We start from the raw sequence: 15,568 nt of genomic DNA, 5'->3' as shown, positions 1-15,568 counted from the left end.
TTCTTCTTTTAGTTCTAACATGACTCCCTTTTATAAAATAGACATTACTAGTAGATATTCTCTTAAAAAATCTAATAGAAGGTAGATTTTGACTCCTACATCAACTTAACTTACTATCGCTCTATCAAATTCTTCTTGGATTGGAATATACGACCAATCAAAATCTTTTTTGAAAAGAAAAATTTAGTTCGATCGATCAGCCTATTTCAGGGCCCAAACGATGAAATTTAGGCTTGATCACCAAAGGCACGACCAAAAAATACTTATTGGCATTTTATCCATTCCATTTGGACAAGCATAAAAAAACTTGGGGTCCTAGGAAACTCAGATGGTTGGTGAGAAAAGGCATCGAGTGTTCACTAGAAACAAGGTTGGTAAGCTCGAGAATGCCACCAGCATCTGGTGAATCGGAAAGATAGTGATAGGAATTAAAGAAATGACAAAGAGTAGCATGCATTTAGGTTCTTCGACTTTCAAGGACTTTCACCTCTATCAAAAGCATAGCTCGAAGGTGTATAAAACGGTGTATATGATAGAAGGGTGTTACATTGGGCTATAGTAGAGAGATAGTGCTAGGCTATGACAAGCGTGTAGCGCTAAGGTAGGTAGAAAGCTAAGTTATGTTACTCCTAGGATAGAAGATAGAGTAAAGCTAAGATAAGATAATGATGCATTGAATTGATTATCAAAGGATCCCTATATAGAGCACAATTTCAATATGTATACTAAAATAAACTAACTACCCACTCTGATAGTAGCTCCATATTTGGCCTCAACTTCTGGTGGTTCTGGTAACTCACATCTGTTGTTTTGCACTACGCACGTTTGATTGCATTGTTGCTCTACAATAACTATCAAATTGATAATCACCCCTTATCGACCATGGCTTATGCTGGTTATTTATTTTACTTCGGCCTATGATATAGACTACTGCTTTGTAGTTAATAATGGTTAAGGCTCAATTCATTAGCCTACCTTTCGACATGATGACTAAGTAACTCTTCTTCAGCCTCTTCCTCCCCACTTAGTAGAACTTATCACACCATATCTTATCAATTCCGAAAAGAATCATCTGATTTCTATCTATTTTGACTTCATCCAAATTGGTCCACATGGCAGTTACTCATGGCTTTTTGGTGGGTTGTTGGGATGTGGTGTAAATAAGACAAAATCAAAAAATTGAAATAACAAATCGCACAAAATCTACATGATATATTCTACGAATCTAATGGAGATATGGTGTAGATAGAATTGATACAAGAAATTAAAGAAGAGCAAATCTGATTAATTTTCATTTCTGTATCTCCGACTAAATCCAAAAGTGAAAGAACAATAAATTCCACAATATCTCACTAAATCTTTGAAAGAATAATAAATTCCGCAATATCTCACTAAATCTTTCTCCCTTCCTAGAGTCGCTATATAAAGAGCTTTACCTTACCACCAAACAACACAAGCACAATGACATCCAAGAATTCCATTGCTATTCTGGTCTTTCTCCTTGTTACTCTCATTATGCCTGCCCAATCCACCAGTACGTATTACGTTCACCCATCAAAGTGTTTCTCATTGAAGCTTTTGTTTTGGCTGTCTAATTAAGTTTGAGCTTAAGCTTGAGAAACCATTGCTGCAGTTGATGCTAAAGTTTGACTGGTTATTTGTTTGCAGGTTATCCAATTCATGATCAACAAATTGTACGCTGCATTTATATGGGGCCGTGCGTAAATAGTCGTCATTGTGAAAAGCATTGCCAATTCAATCACCATCTTCTTGGGAAATGCGCTGATTATAACAATACACAAATTTGCTGCTGTCTTCCACCATGATTTGGAAGGGAGTTCAGGAGGCCTTTTCGTTAATACATATGTAGTCTTCATGAGTTTCATTTTGTGCCACTATGCCCGCTTTCATGTTCTCTGCTCTCTATATGGAAGGAAATAAATGAAATAATTTATAAACAAGAAAGCAATAGAAAAAGAAATGCTCATTTCGTATGTGATGCGTTGTCGAATCTATTTTTCTTTTGAACCCTTTTTTGTATTTAAAATATAATTTTCTTAGATTCTCCATAACTAAGAAATCCCAGGTATAAATCTAAGCAGTGGTGTCCTAGTCATTTGTTTCGAGAAGGACCTTTTTCTCAAAATTACGACTTAATATCTGTAAGTGGCTCTCATTAATAGCTAGAATGGATGTCACTATTTCAATTTATCACTTATCCTTTTTACAGCTATTTTTAAAATGCGATATGATACTTTAAAAAAGTATAATTAACATCTAGATTCAAAATAAAAATATTTATTGCACATTAAGTAATAAACTTTAATAATATGCTAGCATATGTAATACTAGCAACATTCACATTAATTACACATTAATCAATAAACTTTAATAACAATCATACACATTACTATTGATGTCATTAATTTCAGTGTCCACTTGGTCAATGCAGCGTTCTGCATAAGCTGGGCCTCCACTTGAAATCGAACAATGAATTTAAGTTAGTTGCAATTATTAGAAAGTTAAAAGTTTTAATTATAGGTAACAAAACTTGCCCCAATATTCAAGAATTTCAAAATTATAATTGGCCAATGCCACTCAAAAAGCTTATATTATATCGGATGAAAAACTTGTACTCACTAATGACCAGCTTTCTTATATTATATTATCTAAAATTTCAAGTAGGAGGGCATGGAACTCTTTTTTAAAAAAAATAAAAAATAAAATGGCAAGTCATCTCGTATTAAATTGATAGATGAAATGAGAGAGAGGAACAGTAACAAATATAAAAGAAGCAAATTAAGAGGAAAGAAGGAAAGAAGAAAAACAGACAATTGGAGGATACAAGGTCAGCCCAAAAACCTGGCCCAATAGAAAGCAGGCAGAAAACCTTATCACAACGTATTTGCTCCGGTCCAGTCCTAACTCAGCCCAAACCCAAAACAACATACACAAAGTCAAAAAACAGCTACTATGTGGAACCCTGCTGGTCTCTCTACTAAACACCTTGAATGCACCAATATGCGCAAATGGTTGGAATAATTATGTTCTGTGGTTCATGCAGATTTATGGTAATACTTACCATGCTCTATGCTTGAGATTGCCCAAATTCTCGGATCAAGTAAACCTATTCTAATTGTACCCCAAAAATCATCCCCTTTTTTTAAGTGATTTTTTCACTTCGTCTATTAGTTGTTTATTTAATTGCTCAATTGAAAACAACATATTCATATTGTTGTGGTTGTATTCGAACAAAGATATTTTGACAGAAATTAACTCTCTTACCACATCTTAACCAACTAGATCTGATATTTTGGAACTAGTTAATACTCTACGATTGAACCTAATCAAGTTAAAAGGGTGGTCTTAGGCTCTTAGCCTAGTCTAAAAGCTTTTTAGGGTTGGATTGGTGCATAGGATGCTTGTAAAGAAGGGCAAAACAAAATAAGATTTGTTTCTAATGAGACCTGACATCCTTATATTTTTTATGTTTGTTTTGTTTACCTATATCAAAATACAGTTTACATAATGCCAGGCTTGAGAATTATGTTGTGGTAGGAATTGGTCGTGTTCAGTAATATATCAAGCCTCTAAAGATATGACCCAAACTTAACTCCATTGACTAGCAAATTAAACTGACCTAGACCTAACCTGCCTTCGACTTAACTTTGGATTTGGATAACATTCAACTTGATCGATTTGAAGACAATGGAGGATTTGGTAGGGAAGAGACTCAAACTTTAGCAGAAGGTAAAAATCACGATGGATTCGGTAGAGGTAAAACCCATCACAGTATTTGCCCCCTAATATATAGATTAGGATATGTACTAGCCAAAGAAAATCTTGCTATCGAAGAGTTGCCCCTGGCCTTCAAAATGGGGACGGCTAGTACCTTAACGTTATACCACTACCTCCTATTTAGTAAGTCACCAATTCCGCAATCAAATAATTAAATAGGCATGGTCTCACCGACCTTAATAATCCAGTATTTTGCAAATTGATATAGCAACTTTCAAGCTTGAACATCAATCTAAAGTCGACTAAGTATCAACTCCTGGTTTATCTAGTATAACCCTACACTTGCTAGTAGGATTCTGCCTTGCCTTGGCCTATGAATTCCAAAGACTCCACAAAATAGTCTTCGGTGTTTTCGTCTACATAGGCCAAGATCCCTAAGTTGGGTTCTTCAAAGATGTCGGCATTTCGATGCAAAGATTGATTGGCTAATTTATCCACCATATAGACAAGATCGGCTAATTCCTCTACAATATATGATAGAGTGTGCTTTGGCTTATAATATCGACTGTTGATAGTGGAAACAATTCTTTCGACTTGTTCCAGCATCGAAATCAAAGATGTCAAGTATCACTGCATAAGTGGATTTCGCACGATGGCCACTTTACTGTTAGTATTTTGGCCTGCACCTCTCTTAATGTATCAACCTTTAGATCATGGATGGTCCAGATATGGTGTAAACAATATTCTTCCATTTTTACTCTTAGTATATGAAACTACATTGCATAACAACCATTATATGGTTACCTATCATGTGCTTGTTACCTAGCCATGACATGATGTGGAAATGAGTTGAGCTTGAGTGAGCCAGGCGAACCTCTACTTCAGCTTATTTTATATTCGAGTTGAGCTCAAGATATTTATGTATGGCTTGTTTAAGAGTTCTAGGGAAAAGTGAGATCATTTGAGGCTTTCAAGAGAAATAATCCCTATTATATCTTCATTTTATATTTGTAATATATTTTATCCCACATATCCATTTAAATCCATTATTAATAAAGTGATTGAAATAATATATGATATATACATATAAATTATTCATATATTAATATATTAAGTTAATTCGAACCAAGCTCGAGAAAGCTAAGCTTAGCTCGACTTTGGCTTGTTATTAAATCAAGTGAGACAAATTTAAGCAAAATTTTGAGCTAAACTCGAGGTAATTCGTGAATAGCTTGTTAGCCCATTTTGCAGTGCATAATTGATTTTTTTGGTACTTTTCAATGGATGTTTATAGAATGATCAATGATCAAAATATAGTCTGGTATCGGATGGGAAGTCTGGTTTAATATATCCAAACCCTCTGAAGACTACTTAATAAATTTTATGATATTTTTATTAACCAAAACTAGCGACCATTTGCATATGGTTTGGGCATCAACCAAAATCAAACTAGTAATCCTAATAGGTCTAGATCTGAATTTACTAAAACCTAGACTCAACCCACCGTAATGATATGCTTATTTTCTCTTGCTATTTTTATTTTTTTCCAAACCCTTATTCTTTACCAAAATTCACCGGCTTTCCAACCCAAATTTCTTTAGAAAATCTAAATTACATATTGACTCTCCAACCAGAATTACTTTTGGAAATCTGTTCTCTCTCCTTTTTTTGGAAATCCATTTTTTTGGAAATTTTGGTCACACTATGGCTTCCAACCTGATTTTTTTTGGAAATTCATTTTTTTAGAAAATGTTGGTCACACACTGACTCCCCAACATGAATCATGTTTTTGGAAATGTTGGCTTGCTTCCAATATTTTGGAGATCTTCTCGAGTTGGTCAGATCCTAAACCAAAGTGAATGCTTTTTTAAACTTGTAAAAATACAAAGGGTGAATTTTATGGAAGCTTTTCCTGCTTGCACCGGCTTGGGAACAAGGAACTATTTTTTCCTTTGATGTATGTGATACTATCTTATGTTTTGTTATTATTTTTGAATCAGTAGAGACATTGTTGTTCTGCATACTTATATTTATGAGATATATTATGGTTATTATTTTTTAGATGGCCAATGGAATTGTAGCAGTGGTTTGTAGGGGTTGATAGCCACTGGCGACTGGCAGCAATCTTGTGGAGTGATTAATTATAACCCTATTTGATTTTGATGAGCTCAAAGTATTTGAGTATATCTTATGTTATACTAATGAATTCAATCTAGTGTTTCAGGCAAATATTTATGAATTTATGTTTAAGAGCATCGAGCCTTGGTTCAAAGTCAATTAGCTAAGTATTGAACTCACTTAAGCCAAAGTCTGAAGCTCGAGTCGACTCCGGAAGATTTCGAGTCGACTCTAAGTGTTTCAGAGGTTCTGGCACATGCTCGAGTTGACTCCGGTACACTACGAATCGACTCCGACTAAGAACTGACAGAAGGACAGAAAGTTGATTTTCAGACCCTATCAGCGAGTCGACTTCAGAAGGGTTCGAGTCGACTCCGATGGAATCCGAGTCGACTCCCGATGATTCCAGATCGACTCCAAAAGGTAACAAAAGAAAGACAGAATGATGTATTTCAGACCCTGCAACCGAGTCGACTCCAGAAGGTTACGAGTCGACTCCGAAGTTTGGCGAGTCGACTCCTAGTTACGTCCGAGTCGACTCTCAGAGGAAAGCAAGATTAAAAGGCAGAGAACCAACTTCGGGGACTCTGAGAGCCGAGTCGACTCCAACAAAGTGCGAGTCGACTCCGAGGCAGTTCAACTCAAAACATAGAGGATCAGTTTTTCGGTCTCTGAGAGCCGAGTCGACTCCAACAAAGTGCGAGTCGACTCCGAGGCAGCTCAGGTCAACAGACAGAGGATCGGGGTTTCCGACTCTGAGAGCCGAGTCGACTCCAAGAGAATCCGAGTCGACTCGAGGTAGTAAAACCGAAAGAAAGATCTCTGGAACCCTGAGAACGAGCCGTCTCCAAAAGTGTCGAGTCATCTCCAGACATTGGCGAGTTGACTCCAAGTTTGGTCCGAGCCGACTCCGGAACGGGACAGCATTTTAATTCAAATCCTGAACAGTGGGCGAGTCGTCTCCAGTGAAGCATGAGTCGACTCCAGCAACAGCCGAGTCGACTCCAGATCGAGCGAGTCGACTCTGACCCCAACGGATACATTGTCAGGAGTTGCAGATTGTGCAGAACGGCCACAAATTAGTGTCTAGCAGCTAGTTTTCAAAGGAGACTGCTTAAATAGCTAAAGTGAACAGTAGTAGACATCAAGAGAGCTATTCCATTCAAACAAAAAGAGATTTCCACCTACCAAAGGCTCTCAAGAGAAAATACAAGAGAAAGAAGGAAGAAGCGCATTGAACTCCATCCAACAAACTCTTTCCTTCGCATTCAAGGCTCTCCTTCTGACATCAAATCTTTAGCGCATTCAAAGAGGAGACTCAGAGTTCGAGAAGCCTCTTCTTTCTCTTCCAAAATCTGTTTGAGGGCTTCTAACTCTACTTTATTCATATTGTTCATATTTGCTTTTTAAGAAGCTTTCCCTGTACTCTTTCCAAACTGTTTTTTTTTTTCTTACTTGATTCAATCAGGGGATTGAATCAAGGTTGTTAAAGTTAGTTGGTAAGCCGAAGTTAAAACCAACGGTGTAAGGGTTCGATTGTAATTCCGGAAAAACAATCGGGTGGTTCTAGTCGGTGAGCCTGTGAAAACCGACCGAGTTCGTTGTGATCTCGTGAAAACAACAAGTTAGGTTGTGAACTTGTAAAACAACTGGCTGTAATCCTAGGAATTATAGTGAACTCCCAAGTGAAACTTGGAGAGTAGACATAGGAGCAAGGGTTAGCTCCGAATCACTATAAAACCTCTTGTGTTTGTAATTGGTTCATTGTCTCTTCCATCCTCTCCACTCACTACAACTAGTAATCTAATTAATCTGCCTGCAATAATCTTAATTAGTTACTCATTAAGTTTTAATTTGCAATTATTACTTAAAACCCAATTCACCCCCCCCCCCCCTCTTGGGTTGTCTTCTTGGGCAACAAGTGGTATCAGAGCCGGAGCTCTTATATTAAAAGAGTAAAAAATCAAAATGACAACCCCTTTTGGATCTTCTCTTAGTGAGGGGCAATCCACCAATAGGCCTCCATTCTTTAATGGAGCCAACTACACCTATTGGAAGGCTATGAGGATATTCATCCAAGCCCAAGACTATGATGTTTGGAGCATCATAATTAATGGACCATACATTCCTTCTATTTATGTAGATAACATTGCTATACCCAAGCTTGAAAAAGATTGGGATGACAATGATAGAAGGAAGGCACAACTAAATGCCAAAGCAATGAATATGCTTTAACGTGCCTTAGATCATAATGAATTCAATAGAATCTCTACTTGCAATTCTGCAAAAGAGATATGGGACAAACTTGAAGTGACCCACGAGGGCACGAATCAAGTAAAGAAATCTAATAAACATACTAGTACATAAGTATGAACTATTTAAGATGGAATCTAATGAAACTATCTATCACTTGCATGTTTACTAGATTTACTGATATTGTCAATGTGGAGTGATTGATTATAACCCTATTTGATTTTGATAAGCTCAAAACATTTGAGTATATCTTATGTTTATTAATGAATTCAATCTAGTGTTTCAGTGAAATTCTCTTAAATTTATGGTTAAGTGTCTCTAGATTTGGTTCAAGACACTTTGGATAAGTTAAGAAGTCAATATGAGCCAAAGTCTGAGACTCGAGTCGACTCCGGAATATTACGAGTCGACTCCAAGCGTATCAGAAGCACTGGCACAGGCTCGAGTCGACTCCAGAACATTACGAGTCGACTCCGACTGAGAACAGACAGACAAACAGAAAGATCCAACTCAAAACCTATCAGCGAGTCGACTCCTGAAGAGCGCGAGTCGACTCCGATGCTTGCCGAGTCGACTCCAGAGTAGTATGAGTCGACTCCAGGGAGTTACAGACAGAAAGACAGAAAAATTATTTTGGATCCTGAGAGCCGAGTCGACTCCTGAGGAACTCGAGTCGACTCCGATGGTTGGCAGGTCGACTCCAAAGGAAGCGAGAGTCGACTCTCAGTATAATACAAGGCAAAAGTCAGAGAGCAACTTTCGGACACTGAGAGCCGAGTCGACTCCCGCAAAGGCCGAGTCGACTCAAAAGACAGCGCGACCCCAAAAAGACAGAAGACAGTATTTTTGTCTCTGAGAGGCGAGTCGACTCCAAGACAGTTCGAGTCGACTCCAAGGCAGCGCTACCCCAAAAAGACAGAAGACTGCTTTTCGGATACTGAGAGCCGAGTCGACTCCAAAACAGTCCGAGTCGACTCCAAGACAGCACGAGCCAAAAGACAGAAGCTCGGGAGTTCGGACTCTGAGCGCCGAGTCGACTCCCAGAATTCACGAGTCGACTCGAGTGAGCAAACTTGAAAAATGCATCCAGGGATTCCTCGGGATGAGCCGACTCCAAAAGTGCCAGGTCAGCTCCAGACTTTGGGGAGTCGACTCCGGGTTAAGTCGAGTCGACTCCCAGTCGAGAAGAGCACTTTAATTCAAATCCGGAACAGTTGCCGAGCCGACTCCAGAAAAGCATGAGTCGACTCCTGCTGCAGCCGAGTCGACTCCGGATCGCGCGAGTCGACTCCGATCCCAACGGAAACATTGTCAGGATGTGCAGAATGTGCAGAACGGCTAGTAGATTGTGTCTAACGGCTAGTTTTCGTGGGGAATGGCTTAAATAGCCACAGAGAACTGTAGCAAGGTAGAGAAGTGACATTCCTTTCAAAGAAAACACATATTCTTCATCTGCCAAAGGATTTTCAACGAAAAAGAAGGAAGAGGGCCATTAACTCCATTCAACCAACTCTTCCCAGCATTAAAGAAGTCTCCTTCAGCCTTCAAGTCTTCAAGACATTCAAGAGGAGACCCAGAGTTCAAGAAGCCCTCCACTACATCATCATAAATTGTTTGAGGCCTCTTAACTTCTCTTCTATTTATATTGCTGAAAATCTGCTTATTTAGAAGCTGTATTTTTCTGTTTGTTTTTCTATCCATTTGGTCCTTACTTGATTCAATCAGGGGATTGAATCAAGGGTGTAAAGGTTTGTTGGTGAGCCTAGGTTGAAACCAACGTGTGAAGGGTTTGATTGTGATCCCGAAAAAATAATCGGGCGGTTCTAGTCGGTGAGCCTGGGAAAACCGACCGAGTTCGTTGTGACCTCGTAAAACAACAAGTTGGGTTGTGAGCTTGTAAAACAACCGGCTGTAATCTGAGGGGTTATAGTGAATTTCCAAGTGAGGCTTGGGGAGTGGACGTAGGAGCAAGGGTTAGCTCCGAACCACTATAAAATCATTGTGTTTGTGATTGCCTTGACTTCTTTACTTTCATCTCACTCACTGCACATAGCATCTAATTAATCAACTTGCAAAAAGTATTAATTAGTGTCCACAAATATTTTAATTGCAATAATTGTGGAGTGATTGATTAAAACCCCGTTTGATTTTGATGAGCTCAAAGCATTGGAGTATATCTTGTGATTACTAATGAATTCAATTGAGTGTTTCAGTGAAAATCCTGTCCAAGTGTCTCTAGACTTGGTTCATAGCATTTTGGATAAGTTAAGAAGTCTGCATGAACCAATGTCTGAGATACGAGTCGACTCCCGAGTTTCACGAGTCGACTCCAAGCGTATCAAGGTCACTGGCACGAGCTCGAGTCGACTCCTGATCAGTACGAGTCGACTCCAACTGAAAACAGACAGAAGGACAGAAGAGCAGTTTTTCAGGTCTGAGATTCGAGTCGACTCCAGTGGAACGCGAGTCGACTCCCAGCGGTACACAAAGAAAAAGTCAGAGAGCGTTTTATGGACTCTGAGATTCGAGTCGACTCCCGCAGTACGCGAGTCGACTCCGAGACTGTGCAACCATCGACAGACAGAAGACCATGTTACTGCCTCTGAGATTCGAGTCGACTCCCAGACAGCTCGAGTCGACTCCAAGACAAGCTTCACGTCAAAAGGCAGAAGACCAACTTTCGGAAACTGAGAGCCGAGTCGACTCCAAGGAAGTTCGAGTCGACTCCAAGACTGGATGAGCCAAAAGACAGAGAATCGGGAGTTCGGGCTCTGAGATTCGAGTCGACTCCCAGGACAGTCGAGTCGACTCGAGTGGACAAAATTCAAATTTGGATCCACGGACTACAGAGGATGAGCCGACTCCAAAATTGCCAGGTCAGCGCCAGAAGTTGGCGAGTCGACTCCGGGTCAAGACGAGTCGACTCCCAGTCAAGACGGCAACTTTAATTCAAACTGGGAACAGTTGCCGAGTCGACTCCGGAAAAGCTCGAGTCGACTCCTGCTACAGCCGAGTCGACTCCTGATCGCGCGAGTCGACTCCAACCCACCAACGGTCACATTGTCAGGCTGCGCAGAGTGTGCAGAACGGCCAGAAAAAGCAGAGTAACGGCTAGTTTCCGTGGGGGTTGGCTTAAATAGCCACAGAAGACTGTAGCAAGGTAGAGAACACACATTCCACTCCTAGCATTCAAGTCTTCAAGCTCTCTAAGTGCTCTTCAACGAGAAAAAGGGAAGATCTGCATTTACTGCTCCACCAACATCTTCCCAGCATTCAAAGCTTCCTCCTCCTGCTTTCAAGTCGATCACTCTTTCAAGAGGAGACCGGAGTTCCAGAAGCCACACCTCTTCACCATCTTAAAAGCGTTTGAGGGCTTCTAACTCCTTTACGATTATATTGTTTTAAATCTGCTTTTTGAGAAGCTATTTTCTGTTTTCTTCTATCTCGTGTATTTACTTGATTCAATCGGGGGATTGAATCAAGGGGATTAAGGTTGGTTGGTGAGCCGATTTAAAACCAACGAGTGTAAGGGTTTGATTGTGATCCCGGGAAAACAATCGGAGTGGTTCTAGTCGGTGAGCCTGGGAAAACCGACCGAGTTCGTTGTGAGCTCGTAAAACAACAAGTTCGGTTGCGAGCTTGCAAAACAACCGGCTGTAATCCAAGGGGGTTATAGTGAAATTCCCAAGTGAGACTTGGGGAGTGGACGTAGGAGCAAGGGTTAGCTCCGAACCACTATAAAACTTTGTGTTTGTAGTGCATTGTCTCTCATCTTCTTCCCCACACATTACTCACAGCACTTAGCTTTAATTAAATAACTGGCTATAGTATTTAGTTAATCATCCACAAAGTTTTAATTAGCTAAGTTAATTTAAAAACCCAATTCACCCCCCCCCCCCCTCTTGGGTTGTCTATCTGGGCAACAAGTGGTATCAGAGCCAAAAACTCTTCCACTCAAGAGTTAAAAGATCAAAATGACAACCCCATTTGGATCTTCTCACATTGAGGGTCAGTCCACCCAAAGACCTCCTTTCTTCAATGGATCCGACTACTCATACTGGAAGGCTAGGATGAGAATATTCATCCAAGCCCAAGACTATGAGATGTGGACCATTGTAGTGAATGGCCCATACATCCCATCCACATATGTAGAGGGTGTTAAGGTACCCAAACTAGAAACGGATTGGGATGAACATGACATGAGGAAGGCACAACTAAACTCTAAAGCAATGAATGTGTTTTATTGTGCCTTAGACCGTAATGAATTCAATAGAGTTTCAACTTGTAATTCTGCAAAAGAAATTTGGGACAGACTTGAAGTGACCCATGAGGGCACGAATCAAGTCAAGGAATCCAAAATAAACATCTTGGTTCATAAATATGAACTATTTAAAATGGATTCAAATGAAACAATCACAAGCATGTTCACTAGGTTTACTGATATTGTCAATGGCCTAAAAAGCCTTGGCAAGAACTATACTAACAGTGAACTTGTCAGAAAAATCCTTCGATGTCTACCAAGGTCGTGGGAAGCCAAGGTGACGGCGATCCAAGAAGCTAAAGACTTGAACAAGCTTCAACTTGAAGAGCTCCTTGGATCCCTGATGACGCATGAGCTTACCATGAAACAACACAACGAGGAAGAGTCCTTCCATAAGAAAAAGGTAATAGCTTTAAAATCTACTTCTTCTAACAAGGACCTGTCTTGCAGCAGCAGCAGTGAAGAGGAAGAAGATGAGGAAGATGGTGGTGAGGCACTTCTTGTGCGCAAGTTCAAGAAGTTTATCAACCACAAGAAGACGTATCATCAAAGGAGAGGTCCCTCAAATTCCTACCGCAGAGACAAAGGTAAGGAAAGGGAAAATGAGGGGATTGGGTGTTACGAGTGCAAGAAGCCGGGACACATAAGAGCAGAGTGCCCCTTACTGAAGAAGGGGAGTAAGTACAAGAAGAAGAAGGCACTTGTCACCACCCTATCGGACTCCGATGCATCATCTTCATCATCGGATGAAGAACAAGAAGAGAAGGCCAATTTCTGTTTCATGGCCAACGAAAATGAGGTAATCTCCGATACGCATTTTGATTTTACATTTGATGAACTTTATGATGCGTTCAATGAATTAATGATTGAGTATAAGAATATAAATGATAAAAACAGAGAACTAAAAGTAACTAACCAAAGTTATATTCATAAGCATGATTCATTAATTAAGGATAAAGATAATCTCACCAAAGAAAATCTAGAACTTAAGACAAGCAACCAACTCCTAATTAAGAAGACTAACACCTTAACGAAAGATATTGAGAAACTAACAAAGGAATTTTTAGATCTCAAAAACCATAAACAAGTCTTAAACAAGGATCTAACTAAAGAGCTAAATGATCTAAAAACCGAAAATCAGACATTAACTAAAGAACTAAACAAATACAAACCCTTAGTTGAAAAATTCACATATAGTTCTGAAAAGTTAAACATGATACTTAATAATCAACGAGCCGTATTTAATAAAGCGGATTTAGGGTATAAACCAAGGAATAAGCAAAAACTTCTTAGTAACTTCTTTGTTAAAGCTGGGGAAACTAAAATTAAGAAAATAACTTGCTTTTGTTGTGGAATAGTAGGACATAAAGCAAATGCATGTAATTTTAGGAAAAGTAAAACTAAAAGAAAAAATAAAAGGGTATGGGTTCCAAAAGGAACCAACTTGACTAACCATGAAGGACCCAAGAAAACTTGGGTACCTAAGATGACATGATTTGCTTGTGTAGGAGTGTCTTGCAGCCAAGGTCAACAAAAACTGCTGGTATTTGGATAGTGGCTGTTCAAGGCACATGACGGGTGATAAAGATCAATTTTTCACCCTTGAAGCTAAGAAGGGAGGTGCTGTGACTTTTGGAGACAACAACCAAGGTCACATCATTGGTATTGGTAAAGTTCAAATCACCCCTTCTACCTTTATAGATAACGTTAGATATGTTGATGGTCTTAAGCATAACTTGTTAAGCATTAGTCAATTATGTGATAAAGGATATGATGTTATGTTTAAACCATCACTATGTATTATAACAAATCCTAATAATAATAGTTTAGTTTTTAAAGGGATGAGACGTGGAAATGTATATGTGGTAGATCTAGAAGACCTTACAAAACATAACCAATGTTTAGTTGTTAATGAAACTAAAGAAAATGATGCTAGTTGGTTATGGCACCGTAAGTTAGGTCATGCAAGCATGGACACAATAACTAAACTAGTTAAAAGAGACTCCGTGATAGGTTTGCCAAAATTAAAATTTGAAAAGAACAAAATATGTGAAGCATGTCAATTTGGCAAACAATCTAGAAACTCTTTTAAATCCATAAAAAGTGTCTCTACTTCTAGGCCTCTAGAATTACTACACATGGACCTATTTGGTCCAACTAGAACAACAAGCCTAGGTGGAAATAAATATGGTCTAGTTATAGTAGATGATTACTCTAGGTACACATGGGTCATGTTTCTAGCGCATAAGGATCAAGCATTTTCTATGTTTAAGAAGTTCCATAAGGAAGTAACAAATGCTAGAGAGTCCTCAGTTATAGCTATTAGAAGTGACCATGGTACCGAATTCGAAAATCAATTATTTGATGAATTTTGTAGTAAAAAGGGGATAACCCATAATTTCTCAGCACCTAGGACACCACAACAAAATGGAGTTGTGGAAAGAAAAAATAGAACCCTAGAGGAAATGGCTAGAACGATGTTATGTGAAAGTAACCTCCCTAAGTACTTTTGGGGAGAAGCCATTAATACTTCTTGCCATGTATTAAATAGAGTTCTATTAAGACCCATCATAAAGAAAACACCATATGAACTGTGGAAAAACAGAAAACCAAAGGTTAACTATTTTCATGTTTTCGGATGTAGGTGTTTTGTACATAATAATGGGAAAGATAATCTAGGAAAATTTGATCCAAAATCTGATGAAGGAATATTCCTAGGTTATTCTACAACTAGTAAAGCCTATAGAATCTTTAATAAAAGAACCCTAGTTATAGAAGAATCTATACATGTTGTTTTTGATGACTCTAGTGACATCTCATCTAGTAAGAAGGTTAATTTTGATGATGATATTGAAATACTTGAAGAAAAGATAGATGAGATGGGATTACAAGATGATAATCAAAAGTTGAATTGAAGGAGAATCATCAAACCAAGAGCCTATAGTGGATCATGGGCTAACTAAAGCTTGGAGGTATGCTCATGGGCATCCTAAGGAACTAATTCTAGATGATCCATCCCAACCCGTTAGGACTAGAGCATCCCTTAGAAATTTGAATAACCATCTAGCTTTTGTTTCACACTTTGAGCCCAAACATATAGAAGAAGCCGAAAATGATGTAAATTGGATAAATGCAATGCAAGAAGAACTAAACCAATTTACTAGAAACAAAGTGTGGGATCTAGTAGAGAGACCTTCT

General features: G+C 38.9%; 1 long non-coding RNA gene across 1 annotated transcript; it reads left to right on the top strand.

Moving 5' to 3' along the window:
• Positions 1-1,409: 1,409 nt before the first annotated feature.
• Positions 1,410-1,981, top strand: LOC103698843. Its single transcript, XR_602771.2, has 2 exons — positions 1,410-1,534; positions 1,669-1,981. It is a non-coding gene; the product is annotated as an uncharacterized LOC103698843 (long non-coding RNA).
• The last annotated feature ends 13,587 nt before the right edge of the window (positions 1,982-15,568 follow it).

This window comes from Phoenix dactylifera, chromosome 3, assembly GCF_009389715.1.
Source record: "Phoenix dactylifera cultivar Barhee BC4 chromosome 3, palm_55x_up_171113_PBpolish2nd_filt_p, whole genome shotgun sequence".
In the NCBI taxonomy this organism is placed as follows: domain Eukaryota; kingdom Viridiplantae; phylum Streptophyta; class Magnoliopsida; order Arecales; family Arecaceae; genus Phoenix; species Phoenix dactylifera.
The sequence above is the reverse complement of the archived record's forward strand: the minus strand, read 5'-3'. Positions and strand labels throughout refer to the sequence as shown.